This window comes from Nomascus leucogenys, chromosome 9, assembly GCF_006542625.1.
Source record: "Nomascus leucogenys isolate Asia chromosome 9, Asia_NLE_v1, whole genome shotgun sequence".
Taxonomy (NCBI): domain Eukaryota; kingdom Metazoa; phylum Chordata; class Mammalia; order Primates; family Hylobatidae; genus Nomascus; species Nomascus leucogenys.
Window position 1 is genome coordinate 24,927,242 of NC_044389.1, and position 17,561 is coordinate 24,944,802.

Genomic DNA, 17,561 nt, shown 5'->3' on the forward strand with positions numbered 1-17,561 from the left:
TCAGTTTTTCAACAGTATGTGCTCTTTGTGTCTTTGTCATATTTTGGCAATTCTCACAACATTTCAAGCTTCTTCATTATTATGATGATAAGGTAATTTTTTTTTCTTTTAAGACAGAATTTCACACTGTTGCCCAGGCTGGAGTGCAGTGGTCCTGTGGTCAGTGATCTTTGATGTTACTCTTGTAATTATTTGAAGCACCACCAACAAGAAGGCAAACTTAATAAATGTGTGTATTCTGCCTACTCCAAGGACCAGCCCTTCAGTCATCTCTCTCCATCTCCTCAGGAATACCTAAACCCTGAGACACAGCAATACTAAAATTAGGTCAATTAATAACCTTAAGATGGTGTATAAGTGCTCACGTGAAAGGAAGAGTCGCATATCTCTCACTTTAAATCAAAAGCTGTAAATAAGCTAAGTGAGGAAGGCATGTTGAAAGCCAAAATAAGCCAAAAGTGAGGCCTTTTATGCCAAACAGTTAGCCAAGTTGTGAATGCAAAGGAAAAGAAAAGTATGCTACTACAGTGGACACACAAATGATGAGAAAAAAACAATAAAATACTTAAGAATATACCTAACCAAGGAGGAGAAAGATCTCTACAAGGAAAACTACAAAACACTGCTGAAAGAAATCATAGATGACACAAACAAATGGAAACACATCCCATGTTCATGAATAGGTGGAATCAATATTGTGAAAAGGACCATACTGCCAAAAGCCACCTACAAATTCAACGCAGTTCCCATCAAAATATCACCATCATTCTTCACAGAACTACAAAAAGCAATCCTAAAATTCATATGGAATGAAAAAAGTGCCCACGTAGCTAAAGCAAGACTAAGTAAGAAAAACAAATCTGGAGGCATCACATTACCTGATTTCAACTTATGCTATAAGACCATAGTCATCAAAACAGCATGGTACTGGCATAAAAATTGGCACATAGACCAATGGAACAGAATACAGAACCCAGAAATAAACCCAAACTCTTACAGCCAATGATCTTTGACAAAGCAAACACAAACTTAAAGTGGGGAAAGGACAACCTATTCAACAAATCGTGCTGGGATAATTGGCAAGCCACATGCAGGAGAATGAAACTGGATCCTCATCTCTCACCTTATATAAAAATCAACTCAAAATGAATCAAGGACTTAAACTGCAGACCTGAAACTATAAAATTTCTAGAAGATAACATTGGAAAAACCCTTCTAAACGTTGTCTTAGGCAAGGATTTCATGACCAAGAACCCAAAAGCAAATGCAATAAAAACAAAGACAAGCCAGGTGCGTTGGCCCACTCCTGTAATCCCAGCACTTTGGAAGGCTGAGGTGGGTGGATCACTTGAGGTCAGGAGTTCAAGATCAGCCTAGTCAACATGGGGAAACCTCATCTCTACTAAAAATACAAAAATTAGCTGGGTATGTTGGTGCATTGCTGTAATCCAGCTACTGGGGAAGGCTGAAGCAGGAGAATCACGTGTACCTGGGAGGCAGAGGTTGCAGTGAGCTGAGAGTACACCACTGCACTCCAGCTGGGTGACAGAATGAGACTCCATCTCAAAAAAAAGATAAATAACTGAGACTTAATTAAACTAAATAGCATGGCAGAAGGAACAGTCAGCAGAGTAATCAGACAACCCACAGAGTGGGAGAAAATCTTCACAATCTATACATCTGACTTAGGACTAATATGCAGAATCTACAATGAACTCAAACAAATTAGCAAGAAAAAAGCAAAAAAATCCCATCAAAAAGTGGGCTAAAGACATGAATAGACAATTCTCAAAAGAAGATATATAAATGGCCAAAAAACATATGTAAAAACGCTCAACATCACTAATGATCCGGGAATTGCTAATCAAAACCACAGTGCAGTACCACCTTACTCCTGCAAGAATGGTCATAAAAAATAATAGATGTTGATGTGAATCTGGTGAACAGGGAACACTTCTACACTGCTGGTGGAAGTGTAAACTAGTGTAACTGCTATGGAAAACGATGTGGAGATTCCTTAAAGAACTAAAAGTAGAACTACCATTTGATCCAGCAATACCACTACTGGGTATCTACCCAGAGGAAAAGAAGTCCTTATACGAGAAAGATACATGCACATGCATCTTTATAGCAGCACAATTTGCAACTGCAAAAACGTGGAACCAACACCAGTGCCATCAATCAACAAGTGGACAAAGAAACTGTGATATCTCTATGTATCTATCTATCTATCTATGTCTATCTATCTATATATTGATAGATAGATATAAATCACAGTTATGTGCCACAGTTATACACCAAAGAAACTGTGGGTGTGTGTGTGTGTGTGTGTGTATATCTCATATATATGATATATATCATATATATATATGATAGAATACTACTCATCCATAAAAAGGAATGAATTTATGGCATTTACAGTGACCTGGATGAGACTGGAGACTATTATCCTAAGTGAAGTAACTCAGGAATGGAAAAAGAAACATTGTATGTTCTCACTCATATATGGGAACTAAGCTATGAGGATGCAAAGGCCTAAGAAAGACGCAAATAACTTTGAGGACTCAGAGAGAAAGGGTGGGAAGGGAATGAGGGATAAAAGACCACAAATTTGATGCAGTGTAAATTGCTGGGGCAATGGGTGCACTAAAATCTCACAAATCACCACTAAAGAAATTACTCATCTCACCAAATACTGCCTGTTCCCCAGTAAACTATGGAAATTAAAAAAATAAAATAAACTTAATTGAACAGTTTGTACCAGGTTGCCCCAAATTTCTCTTAATTTGTACCTTTCAAGTGGTTTGTATTTATTATACTAATATTGCACATTCAATAAAAATATAAGTATTTACCCTATCTATAGTATATAAAACGTTAATATAACACAAAATGTATGTATAAACAGATAATTCTTGAAAACAAGCTGGCAATATTTACCTCTCAAAAATATTTAGATCCCCACCATACTTTTCTCTCACATAACACAGTCACATATTATAGATGTGTACATTTATTTTATGTATACAATCTCACTGAAAACAAATGTAACTTTCAAATGAAGAATAGAAATATTTACAGATTTCATTACCTAGCCTCTTTCTATGTAATGTATCATATTAGTTCTATTTGGAACAAAGCCTGCTTGAAAAGCTGAACTATACCATTTTACTACAACAGACTTATTAGGCCTGTGGATAGGAATGATAAAGTGTGTTATAAAAAGGATTTAGTAAGTTTCTGGGCAAAAGGATGACTGGCTATACAATGCACTGATATCACCTACCAGCTCTTCCACGCACTACTATCCAAATGTACTGAGAGAAACACATCACTGGCCCTACTGACAGGTGCTATAAAGCTAAGCTGCCCTTTACTAGTGAATAAAAATAAGCCAAAGTGAAGAATAGAAAGTGAATTTTTTTAAGTATTTTTCATGAGAATATTTGAAATTCATATTTGTTTTAACGAGTCAAATTACAAAGAATGTAATCTATATTCAATTTGTAGGCTGAAAGACTTCAGGAGGACAAATATTTAAAATAAATTTGTTGTGTTTACTAGGGGTACTATTATGTATATATTTTTTTTGAGAAACATCCAAAATAAACTTATATAGCACAAACTTTCTTGTGAGATAGCTTAGTATGAGCCACTGAGCAGTTACTTTCCCTGTATTAAAGCCTGTGCCTATGGGATACAAAATATCTAAGTTTAAAATATTTCCTGTCTAATTATTCCAAATAGGGGTTTAGCAATACATAATTAAAATGTTTAGCTTATCAAATTAACCTTATATGAAGCTTATAATTATACAATTATATAATAATTGTGTTGAGGGGATGCACATGTTAAAGGTTAAATTTCTTAGATTTTTTTTAAGTGAAAATAAGTTTATTAAGTAAGTATACCTTACTTAGCCAAAAGAGTGGCTAGTTTATAGGCAGAGCAGTGGCATAGGCTGGTGGCCTGAAAATACTTATTATTATTTCTTTAGTATATGCCAAACAAAGGGTAGATTATTAATGCATTTCCTAGGAAAGGGGCAGGGAATTCCTGGAACTGAGGGTTCCTCCCCTTTTAGACCATATAGGGTAACTTCTGGACGTTGCCATGACATTTGTAAACAGTCATGGAACTGGTGGGAGTGTCTTTTAGCATGTTAATACATGTATAATGAGCAGTGAGGACAACCAGAGTTCACTTATTGAATAGGAGAACGGAGTGGTGAAATAATGAGAAAGACATTATAGTTAATGTTAGAGATCCCAGGTTTCATTTATTTCACAGTGCCAGATGAGGGTTTGAAATACTCTTCACCACTAGAAGTATGAAACTGTCTCTAAGTAGTTTATTTAAAGTGGAGGCAAGATTGCTTTTTATTTAAGTCAGTATTTTCCAGAAATTGATGGATATTGGTCATTATAACAGTCATTCAAAAGTTCTGCTACGATCAAACAAATGAATGTAGAAAACCAATATTAACCTAAACAGAGAATTAATTTAAATAAATATAGGCAAAGAGAAGTGCAATTTGTGAGAGATGCAAGGATCCTTAGGTAACTAGCCAGAGAGATAATGAATGGTAGGAGTTATGTAAGTTCCAAGGCCGGATATTCACACTGTCAATCAGAACTCGGTCCAGATTTCATTTGAAAGGGAAGGACACTCAGACGATTGTAGTGAGAAGTCTTGCTGCTTCAAGATTTTGAACTCCTAAAATGTCTGGAAATTTTTTTAAAAGCATTATTATCTTATTTTAGGGAAATGTGGTGTGTGTGTGTGTGTGTGTGTTGTGTGTGTGTGTTGCTGAATTTCTAAATACAAAGCATGACACTATATCTATGAATCAATTAAAAATTTGATTAATTTTGAGGTAATTTGCTACTGGATTGTTCTGAAAAATCAGGGTGTTAAACTTATAAAACTAGGACATGCAAATGACACAGATTAAAAGCTGTGAAATAAAAAAGCTCCTTAGTTTTTAACTGTAGTTTTAGAATCATAACTTTTAACATGAAACTTTATTAAGAATTTTTTTACGTCTAAAATTCAGGGCAGTACAAATAAACTCTTAGTTGTAAAAATATTTTCTTAATTGAAAACTCATATAATTGTCATAAGACAAAAGTGCTTTTAAAATCATTATATATTTACCCATGCTCATTTTTTAAAAATCTCAGTAAAAATGTTCTAATAATATGCGAAACTTAAAGAGAGTGAGCTGTAAAGCCTTTCCATGGGAAACACAAAGTTTCAAAGTCTTTATCCTAGAATCAGTAGTTTTGATCTATTTGAGTCTCAGTCTAGAGGCTTAGCCAAGAGTCAGTTGGATCAAAGCCTGTCTCCCTGAACTATGTCAAAAAGAGAATGGTTAATTGTGTTTACTATGAATGGGGAAGAAAGACACCAATAGTATATCTCAAACTAATGAATATGAAATCTCTAGGTTAACATAGTGAGAAAAGATATCTTTTTATACATTATTTTAATGAAAGCACATTAATACATGAAAACAAAGGATAAGAATGATTTGGGTTCTATGAATTTATTTGAATTAAAGTAGAAAATGGTTGTATGTATGCATACATTAAGAATGCTGTTCAAGCTGAGAAGTATCTTTTTATAAAAACTCAGAGTATTTTTCTTATAAAATGTACAATTAAATCATTGAAAGGTACACCTGCAGTTATGAATAAAATGTTTAATTTAAAATAATGAAACATTTCCTTCATGATACATATATAACTATATATAGTACATAATTATTTTATATTTTGCTTAATAGCCAACATTTAATTTAAAATTTGTGTATTTACAATAAATGCTATTTCCTTCTAGTTTAATCTGCAATAAATACCACATAATGCATAATGCTTACATTTAAGTAGTTTTTATTCACAACCCTAGTGGTTTTCCAGAGAATGATATCATTCCATGGAAACAAGTGAAGCAATTAATTGGTTTCTGTTTATTAATCCACTTCAGATGTCAGAAAAAACATAACAGCAAACACAATACATTTGCACTTTAATCTATGATTAATGCTGATATTGCTGTTATATTCAGTGGACTTGTCTTTCTAACAAATGTATGCAAATATATAATAACGATTTGCATGAAAGTCTAAATTAAATCACTAGGGACTTAAATTAAAATAGCAAATTATGTTTATTCATTTATTCAATCAAAATTTATTGACCTCATACTGTGTCAGATCCTGGAATAAAATGTCTATCAAGATAGCTAATGTTTTAGCACTTTGAAAATTTTATTGTGTCGGTTTTTAAATAGACTCATAACTGTCTTAGGTCAACCTATAGAGATTATAATATTTTCAGACCGGATTCTGAATAAACCATTACAGGCTTTGTTTACTGTTTTGATCAAATGTCACATTTGGGAAATATTCAATACCGTTCTCTTACTTTTTTTTCTCCATCAGATTTTTGTTTTATAGAGTATTTTTATTTATATTCATATGATTATTTTTCTCTTTAAATTACTTTAGCATGGCAAAATTTACATTCCATTTAATTCACCCATTTTAATTGTTCATTTCAAGACTTAACAAATATATTCAATTAGGTGACCATCTCCACATCCCAGTTTAGATTATTCTCTTCACTCCAAGGATCAGTCGTGATCCCTAACCCCAGACCACTACTAATATAATTCTATTTTTATAAATTTTTCTTCTCATGAAATTTTATAGATTTGGAATCATGCAACAAGTAGTTATGTGTCTGACCCTTTTTTGAGGTTTGTTCACATTGTTTCATGTATATAGTGTTTTCCTTTGTATTTCACAGTAGTATTTTATTTTATTTCAGTAATGATTCATGGTTTTATTTATGCAGAAATTGAATTTCCCTTGTTAAAAGTTTTTGTTCATCTTGATATTATTGTGAAAGAAATCATTTCTTAACTTTACTTTTCAAAACTGTAAGTAGTCTATAGAATTACAGTTGATTTTTGTATAATAATCATGTATTTCATGTCCTTGTTAAACATTATTATACGAAGGTAATAGACAACCCTTCCTAAATCGTTAGGAATCTCAGATATGATCATGCCATCACTGAATAAAGACAGTTTTATGTCATCCTTTCCCACCTGTATGCCTTTAATTTCTCTTCTGGGTCTCACTGCATTGTCTTGGACTGCCTATAAAATATAATTGACCCATGACCAATACAGGAGTTAGGGCCACCAACTCCCTCCTACACAGTCAAAAATCCATGTATAACTTTTGACTCACTGAAAACTGAGCTGCTACTAGCCCAGGATGACCTGAAACCTTACAAAAAACATAAACAGTTAATGCTTAAATAGATTCAAACCTACATGTATTTTATCCATTCATGACATGCCTAAATTTTCTTAATTTTTTTCAGCATCTCTAGACTATGTGGCTCATCTGTAAGTTTTTTCAAACTGTAAAAAAACTCCCCAAAATTTTCCAATGTATTTGTGAGAAAAAATTATCCTATATGTGGACCTGCACAGTTCAAACCCATGTGTTCAGGAATCAACTGCATTGATTAGCAGTGCAAAGAGTGAACATCCGTGCTCTTTTTCCAGTCTTAGGTGCAAATTATTCAGACCTATATCATTAAGTATGAAGTAAGCTGTATGTTTTTCACAGATGCTGTATGTTAGGTTAATGATTGCCCATGATATTCTTAGTTTGTTGACCCATTTAAAAATGAATGGATGCTGAATTTTATCAAATGGTTCTTCTACATCTATTGGGATGATCTTATGGTATTTTTCTTTTATTCTTTTAATCTTGTAAGTTTTAATAACTAATTTTAAATCGTCAAACAACCTTACATTTCTGAAATAAAACACATTGGTTCATGATACATGACTATTTTATATTTTGCTTAATAGCTAATATTTAATTTAATTTTTTTATTTTTACAAGAAATGCTATTTCATAGTTTCCTTTCTATGTTTTTATCTCATTTGGTATCAGGGAAACATGGGACTTATAAAATGAGTAGAGAAACATTTCCACCTTCTCCATTTTCTGTAAGAGTCTGTGTAGACATGTATAATTTCTTTCTCAGAATTTTGATAGAATTCACGTGTTGAAACCATTTGGGCTTGAACTTGTTTAGGGGAAGATTTTTCTTTACTAAATCTGTTTCTTCCATTTATGTAAGTTTAATAAGACTTTCATTTACCTAAAAAGTTCACAAGGATTATTTGTGCGTTGCTAGAAATTTGTGTACTTCATTGACATAATGTTATCAATAATAATATCTAATCTTTTTAATTATTCTATAAACTGTAGTGATGAAATCTCTCTTTTCTGATTTTTGTAACTTCTGTGTGTGTGTGTGTTTTTCTTTTCTCTGTCACTAATAGGTATGATAGGTTATCCATTTTTTATCTTTTGAAATAATTAATTTTGGTTTCATTAATTTTTTTGCTATTTGATCTCATTTATTTTTATTCTGATATTCTATCCCCACACACTTTTTTCTGTTTGATTTGAGATACGCCTCATTTTCTAGATACTTAAGGTAGAAGGAACTTAGATCAGTAGTTTTAAAGTAGATATATTGCTACTTTTCATTTTCAATCAAATCAAAATATTTTCTGATTTTTTTTGTGACTTGTGTTATTTAATTTCTATATACTTGGAGATTTCCTAGATTTTATTCTTCTAGTAGTTTCTGATTAAAATCCAATGAAATTACATAATATACTTTGCACAATTTTAATAATTTTAAATGCAATAAGATTTTTTTGACTTAGTATTTGGCTTATCCTAGACAATGTGCCATATGCACTTGATAAAAATGTGTATTCAGCTGCAGCTGGTTAGAGTTTTGTACCTGTCAGTTCAATTTAATTGATAATGTTATTAAAGTATTCCATATACTTACTGATTTTCTGTCAAGATGTTCTATCAATTACTAAGAAAGCACTATTGAAATCCCCAATTATATTTAAATTTTAATTTCTCTTTCCAATTCTGCAGTGTGTGTGTGTGTGTGTGTGTGTGTGTGTGTGTGTGTGTGCGTGTGTATACTTAATGTATTTGGGAGTTCTTTTAAGAGCAAATACATTTATAAATGTTATATCTTCCTGTTGTATTCAAACTTTTTAAAATAAAATGTCCCTCTGGCACTCTAGTAATATTCTTTTTCTTAGAATCTTTTATGTCTAATAATAATATAGGTACTCCATCTCTTTTATAGTTGTTGTTGCCTGCTATGTCATTTATTTTAAATCTAATTGTGTCTTTGAATATAAAAATATTTTATATAGCGAGCATATAGCTACATCAATTTTTCTTCATTTTTTTCATCCAGTCTGGAAATTGATGGCCTTTGATTAGTATTTAGTCTGCACATTTAATGTAATTATATGTTTGGATCTGGGTTTGTCATTATGCTATTTGATTTTTTAAGTTTATATTTCTTATCTTTTCATATTTCTGTTCCTTCTTTATAAAACTTTTCTTTGTTAAATATTTTTAGCTTATCATTTTAAGTTCTCTGTTTTCATGAGTTATTTTTTGTTGTTGCACTAAAATTACAATAAGCATCTTTAATTTAATACAATTTTTTATAAAACATAGTGACTACACACTAGTATTATTCTATTCCCCTTCTTTTTGCTATTATATACATATATAATGCACCTAAATACTTCATAAACCCAGGAATTTAGTGATATAATTATTGATTGGGTCAATATTATGATTCTTTGTATTAAATTAATAGAAGACTGAAAAAATTGTACACATACACATGTAGTCCACATATAATATATATGCCAACATATTACCATTTCTGATATTGATTGTCCCTGTAGATCAGCTACTACATCTGATCCATTTTCTTTTATTATTTGTCCTTCCTTTAGTATTTCTTGTGGGGAAAGTCTGCTAGAAACATATTTGCTGAGTATTTTATTCATCTGAGAAGAATTTTATTTCACCTTTTTACTTGAATAATCCTAGGATATTTCTGCTGGATAAAGAATTATTGTTTGAATTGATTTTCTTTAAACCTTTTAAATATGTAATTCCACTGTCCTGCTTTTTTTCTTTTTCTAAGAAGCCAGCTGTTTTTAATCACGTTGTTCTGTACACTAAGAGTTACAATCTTTGGCTTACTTCTCTTTGGCTTTCAGCTGCTTTACTATCATATGTCTTTGTGTGATTCATTTTGTGTTTGTTGAACTTCTTTGATTAGTGGGTTATTTTACATAAAATTTAATATGTATTGGATCACTATTTTCTCAAAGTTTCTATCATTTTTCATATCTCCTCTCCTTTCGGGACTTCCATTAAGTACATGTTGGAATGATTGATTGTGTTCCATAGGTCATTGAGTCCCTTTTAACTTTGATTTAAGATCTCTTTTCTATATTTTGGATTAGTTAATTTCTATTAATATATTTTCAAGTTCACAGATTTTTTTCTTATACCATTTCAAGTCTGTTGTTGAGTATAATTACTGAATGTTTTTCATTTTAGTTACTATATTTTTAATTTACAGGATTCCATTTGGTTCTTTGTTATAGTTTGTATTTTTCCATTGAATTTCCCTGTTTGTTCATTGTTCACATAGTTTCTTTACTTTGTAGATATATTCATAATAACTTCTATGAAGTCAGTTTTTGCTAAATGGAACAAGCAGAACTCCTCATGGTCAGTTTATTGTTACCATATTCCCCCTAAGTACGGATCACACTTTCTTGTGTCACTGCATGTCTACTAATTTTGCATTAAAAATATAAAATTTTTAATAATACAGTATGGAAACTCTGAATTAAAAAAATATTTTTTCTGAAGGTTGCTGTTTTATCTAATCAAGTTGCCGGTACTTAAGCAGTAGCATCTGTCCCTCCCATTGTGTTTAGACACTTATTGAACTGTATAGAATTTTTTCAACCTATCGTAAATTTTAAAGAAGTCTATCTTCCTAAAGGATGCTCCTATATCTGAATAGCTTATTGGTCAGACAATGACTGGAATAGATATTGTGCTCAAAAACCTTAAGCACATAAAGGCTTCGCCCTCTGCTAATCAATTAGTTTTCGGATTGAGGAACACATTCAAAGTTGTGACCAGCTTTCAAGATTTTCTTGTCTTTCACTTTTCTCCAGGTTATCTAATGTCTCGACTGCCTAAAAAAAGTTTCTTACTCAGCTAGGAATGTATGGAGAAATTTGCTTATCCCTTCCATAGCTCTCTCTTTTCTAAACTCTCCTATTTAATGTTATGTTTATAGTTGAATCAATTCAGCTAGCAAAGCTACAGGTATGCAGCATCCTTTCTTTATGACTCTACCACTTGCCGCTGACAAAGATTTGGGCTTCCCTTTGTCAGTCCAAATCAAGTGTTTCCCTCTAAAAAGAAAGCTGCTAAAGCTTTTCATTACCATCCTCCTGCTGGAAGAGAAAAATTCTTACCAATGAGATAGAGAGACAGGGAAGGGAACAATCACAGATTCCCATCTATAGGTTTTCTTTTTCCATTCTCATACCACAATCCATACAAGTAGTTATTTATAAATATATTTTAAATAACTCTTCAGTGTATGGTTTGCTATTGAATTTTTACATAATATCCTATTACTAATCAAAAGCTGTGTTAGCTCTATCTCTCTGAATATGAGCACAGTTATACTCTACAGCCATAATAAAGTCATTTTGATGAAATAACAATAATCTGTCCAAAGTTGCCTCTTATTGAAGGTAAAAAAAAAAATGTTGGGGAATAAACAAAACATAAAGATAGATATCATATATTATGCAGAGTAATCTGCGTTTTTCTAATGAAAAGTAAACATGGTACATCTATAGGGGAGAAAAATGTTAGTGATTAAAGTTACTCACAGTGTGTTACATTAGGTGATATATAAAGAGAAACTCCAAGGGAAGGAAAGGATATTCAAAGACGAGAATCAGACTGACTGTGAGCTCCTCAAGTTTCCATTAAATAGCCAAAAAATGTCACCAAATCAGAGTTTTTATTTTTTAAGTTGGCATACTTAGAGGAATTATGACAAAGGAGGCAATTGCATTTAATTGGAATAAAATGCTGAGCAGGGGCAGCGAGGAGGGTGCAGCTTTACTGTACAGAAGGAAGAACAGCTCTTTTAAATAGTCTTAATTAAATGAAGAACAAAACTGTGATTCCTGACAGGTAAGAATTCAATCAATCTGTGATAACCAGCAGGGCAAAAAGAAGCAGGAACATATTTTCAAGGCAGAGAAATGCCCGCAAGAAGTCTAACCAGGGTGAGCAGTGTTACCCTGTATCACCAGCATACCCCTGAGAGAAACCAATGCATGACAAATTCAGTCATTCTGTCTTCGGATATATTCATATGTGTTCTCTGTTTAAATCACATTCTAGACTTCTATATACAGATGAAGAATTAACTATGAGGGTTTCAAATGTATTCTTTATTCCTGTGAAAAAACGACTTTTTAGGAATTTTCTAAAATATCTTTCAGAAAATAAACTTTTCAGTTTATGCTATCATACATATAATAGCTTCATGTGTCAACAATTCAAATCAATGACAAATATCTATTAACTCATTAGAAAAATAGAAAGAAAATGGACCCATCTTTTAAATCTGTACTAAACAATGAAATTTTATGTCCTATGCACAAGTGGTTAAAAAATATTATTTTAAGTGGTCAAATACCTAAAAAGATTGCCAACTGTTAGGCTACTCCTAAGATAAAAATGAAAGATAACATAAAATTTATTTTGTCTCACTAAATAAATACAAGTAAACATTACTGAGAAAATTAGATATCCTTATAGAAGGAAATTATAATAGATAACTTCTTGGCAAAAATTATATTTTGATTTAATCTATATGAAAATTCCATAACTAATTATGATTGTAGGATTTATTTTTTGTTTTGTTTTGAGAGAGGGTCTTGCTCTGTCACCTAGGCTGGAGTGCAGTGATGCGATCACAGCTCACTGCAGCCTCAGTATTTCAGACACAAGCAATCCTCATATGTCAGCCTCCTGAGTAGCTGGAACTAGAGGTGCACACCACAAGACACGGTTAATTTTTTAACTTATTGTAGAGATGGCATTTCACCACATTGCCCAGGCGGGTCTCAAACTCCTGGACCCAAGTGATCCACCCACCTCAGCCTTCCAAAGTGGTGGGATTATAGGCCTGAGCCACTATGCCTAGCTCTTAGATGTATTTATGCATATATATGAATTTACCGTAATGAAAAGGAAAAGTGAAAAAAGTCAGAAGTTTTGCCTAATGGTGATTACATTTTAGGAAAAGGAGAAAAGAGATTAGTGGTTTTGAATGTATTCGTGTATACATGTTATGCTAATTCTTACACTGATATGTACTTGCATGTTATTAGTTTTTAACCACAATTGTACTCCACATATTCTTTTGTAGGAGTATATTCAACATAAAATAAATACATAGAAAAAATTAAAAACAGACAAAGACAGTTAATGGATTCAATTTTTGTCAGTGTGAATTGAAAATATCCTTGGAGCATGCAATTGTTCTGTACTAGCATTTGGCTATTTCAGTCTAAAAAACTCTGGCACTAAATTTCCCTTTCTCATTTAGCATCATTCACTTCCCAAACAGGTCCTGGCTCTCATTCTACCTTGGGGCTGGCATTATGACTGTGTTGACTGTATCTTGAGACTCCATCTATGTATCTCTGGCTCTCTTTTTGTCCAGAGTGGCTGGCAGAGCCTTTTCTGTACTCCTTGATTTCTTATTTTCTCTGACCTGAATCTTTTAAAGTGATCCTCTTTTAGGGTTAGACCCTTCAAATTCAGGAACTCTTTCTTTTTTTCCTAACAGTTCGTGGTCAGGGTTGCCTCTGACTTTGAATGATGACTCTTGGGATTGTGGAAACATTTTTCACAGTTGCACCCTACCTGACACTAGAAATGTATAACTCATTATTTTCTTAGTGTCTTTTCTTTTCATGCTTTGTTTACTTTATCCCAAAAATTATACCAACTATGATTAGGCCTTGCCTATAATTGTTTCTGTCTTACTTAATTGCCTTTGTCTTGTTGCTTATTTCCTATGGCAGTGCTAAATCATTGGTATGTTTAAATGCTAAGATAACTTACCAAGAAATTACCTGTAAATAAGCCATTGCTTAGAGACCAGCTTAGACACGTCTTTGAATTATTAACTATGCAATCATAATTGTATTGCCCCTACAATTACTCCAAAAAGCAAAATGTGCACTCTATTCTTTTGACAAAATTTTGCGTTAATTCTTATTGAATAGAACTCTTTTCACATCAAGATCTCTTAGTTGTATTTTTCAAAATGGGCTATAAGTCTCTTGAGGACAGAAGTAACACCTCACCTATTTTTACAACAATTCTTTACAGCTATTTATCACCTCAGTATCTAGCATTGGGCTAGATTGTCTTCCTACGTTTTAAAAAAAAAAACAATGTTAGGCCAGGTATGGTGGTTCAGGCCTATAATCCCAGCACACTGGGAGGCTGGCACAGGATTGCTTGAGCCCAGGAATTTGTGACCAGCCTGGGCAATAGAATGAGATCCCATGTCTACAATATTGTTTTAAACAACTTAGGTATAGTGGTAAGCTGCTGTAGTCCCATCTACTCAGGAAGCTGATGTGGGGGGATAGCTTGACTCCAGGAGGTCAAGGCTGAAGTGAACAGTGATTGCACCACTGTACTCCAGCATGTGTGACAGAATGGGACCTTGTCTCAAAAAAGAAAGAAAAAAAAGGCAAAAGACAACGTTAATTATGTCTTCACTAAATATCTAGAGCAAGAGCAAGATCATGTAGGTACATAGATCACACAGGTACATAGATTCCTCCCGTTTATCAGACTGAAACTTCATGGGCTTTTCATGTTTTTCTCTGAAGAAAAAAATTGAACTTTGAAACCAACATGGTCAACTTCGGAGACCAAAAATTATGGTATCCAAATGTCTATTAAAAAAAATAGTGCTATTTGGTTACACCTAATTTATATCAAGAAAATCCTACCAATTAACTCTATGGTTCTAAGAGTTCAATTATTTTAGTAAATTGTAGTCTCTCCAATTTCTGAAGTGAATAAATATCTACCATATTTGCCATCTAATATCATTGTTCCTGCTTATTCTTGCCAAGGCATTACCATGTTATTCAAGATCTCCTCAGATAAATAACATTTAGGTAGTGATGCTTTTTTGCTGCTGTTCACTATTTGGTGGTCTCTACATGAAAAGAGTGAAAAGAAGCACAAACTAAAATTAATAGCTTTAATTATAATTAGATATAAATATAACAGCAATAATAATTTTATTTCCAACTTCTAACAGGCTCTTAAGTACATCCATCTAAATTTTATTAATCAATCTCTAACAAATTTACATAGTATAGCTTAGAATGTATTTAGACAGGTAAGTGTGGCTTTATAAGTCAATTAATTAATTAAGGATGCTTACCTGTATTAGTTCTCTCTGAAGAACTGCACTATGTGGAACCAATGGTCTATGTTTTGCAACACTTTTGGTTTTCCATAACTTGGGACTTTGCGAAAATGACAGTAGAATCTTCTAGAAACTACTCACCCCACAATCTGGAATTTTTAAAAAATTTATATTGTCAGCAATGGCATTCGATACAACATGGAATACAATGACTATCAGCTATGTGAATAGCTATAAATGATTTCTGCAGACATTGTCCATGCCCCACCAAAATACCCTCCAATCACGCTTAACTTTCAGAGCATTTATTCCTCTGCTTTGGTGTGCTTTTGTTTCTACTACCTGAGCATCTTCAGGGCCTGTCCCTGGGCTCCAAAGTACCAAGGAGTTTTGGTTTCTCCCGAGTATCTTTTAACTAATGAATCCCTTATATTTCACAGTTTTCCAGCAGGAAAAAGGGGCTTTGTTTGGAATCCAGCACTTGCCCAACTTCTTTCTTGTTCAGTTTTCCCTATATCCTTGCCAATTTTTCTTAGGATCACTTATGTGTAAGCCATAGGAACAGTCATGTGCTTATCTGAGTTTGCTTTTTAGGAAATGGGTAATGACATTTCACTGTGTTTCCACCCAAATCTCATTTTGAATTCTAATTCCCAATATTGAAGGAGGGGCCTGGTGCGAGGTGTTTGGATTATGGAGGTGGTTTCTAATGGTTTAGCACCATTCCCCTAGTGCTGTCTCCTGATAGAGTTCTCAAGAAATCTGGTTGTTGGAAAGCGCACGGCACCTCCCCCTTCACTCTCTCTTCCTCCTGCTTCAGCCATGTAAGATGTGCCGGCTTCTCCTTCACCTTCTGTAATGATCCTAAGTTTCCTAAGGCTTCCCCAGCTATGCTTCCTATACAGCCTGTGGAACTGTGAGTCAATCAAACCATTTTATTTATAAATTACCCTGTCTCAGTTAGTTCTTTATAACAGCTCAAGAACGAACTATTATGATTGCTTCTAATGCATATGCACTGTGATGTTGTATAAACTCAATTAAACCTCACCTAGAATCTCAGGATCACCTACAGTCAGGGAATTAAAGAGCTAGCATAAAACTTACATATAAATGTAACCTTCCACTGTAAATCTGACTTACCTCTGTTCAGTATGCTAAGTATCTGTTCCCTTTTTAGGTATCTTTATTATTTCATCATTCATCAATAATACTTAAAGACAAATATTGAGTATAGAATCTACAAGTGTTTGTATTATTCACTACAAATACAAGTGTTTGTATTATTCAAAGCTTGTTTTTCCAACTATGTTGGACCGAGTGCTTGAAGACTGCTTTCTCAGTAGCTGGATGACAATCATACCATGATTCTCTAACTCTGTCCAGAAGACTCCATGTCTCTACACTTTTGCCTAAGCACCGCTTTACCACACTTAGTTTCTTTTCTGTTTATCAGTGGAGTGGAGTTGTGAGTCTCTTTTTTGATGAAATATTTTCCTGGATTTAGTCATGGCAGAAAACAGATCCTCCCCACTGTTTGGGACCATATCACTTCTCTTATAATGCCCTTAAACATCTTCCTGGCAGCCTCTGCTCATGAATATTTTTTGCTGAACACATAATATTCAATATTTGATGTTACAATAACATATACTTTCAGACTATCACAGCATTATCATACTAATCATTTTATCATCATTACCAAATTAATTTTATTCACATGTAACCTTAATTTCCTTTTAGAAAAAAATCTGTATAGTCTATCTAGGAGAATGGTCGTAGTCATTGGTTTGCCTTACAAATTTGAATACTATTTCATTCACTTCTATTTCATACACTTAAGATAATTATGTGAAGTTCTACTTGCTTAAACTTGCTTGTGGACTATGACATGTGGTTGAAGTTCTGAATCAAATTCTGTTTCCATAAGATCATTTTCAATCCAGCTCCTCTTTAGCTCTTTTCTCTTCTCTCTTATTCTGTCACTTCACATTTCATTACTCAATCTCATAGCATATGACAAAGAATATAAACAAGTATTAATAACATAAATGTTTAGAAAGATGTATATCATCATGTTCAAGATAATCAGAAATCAAAATATGT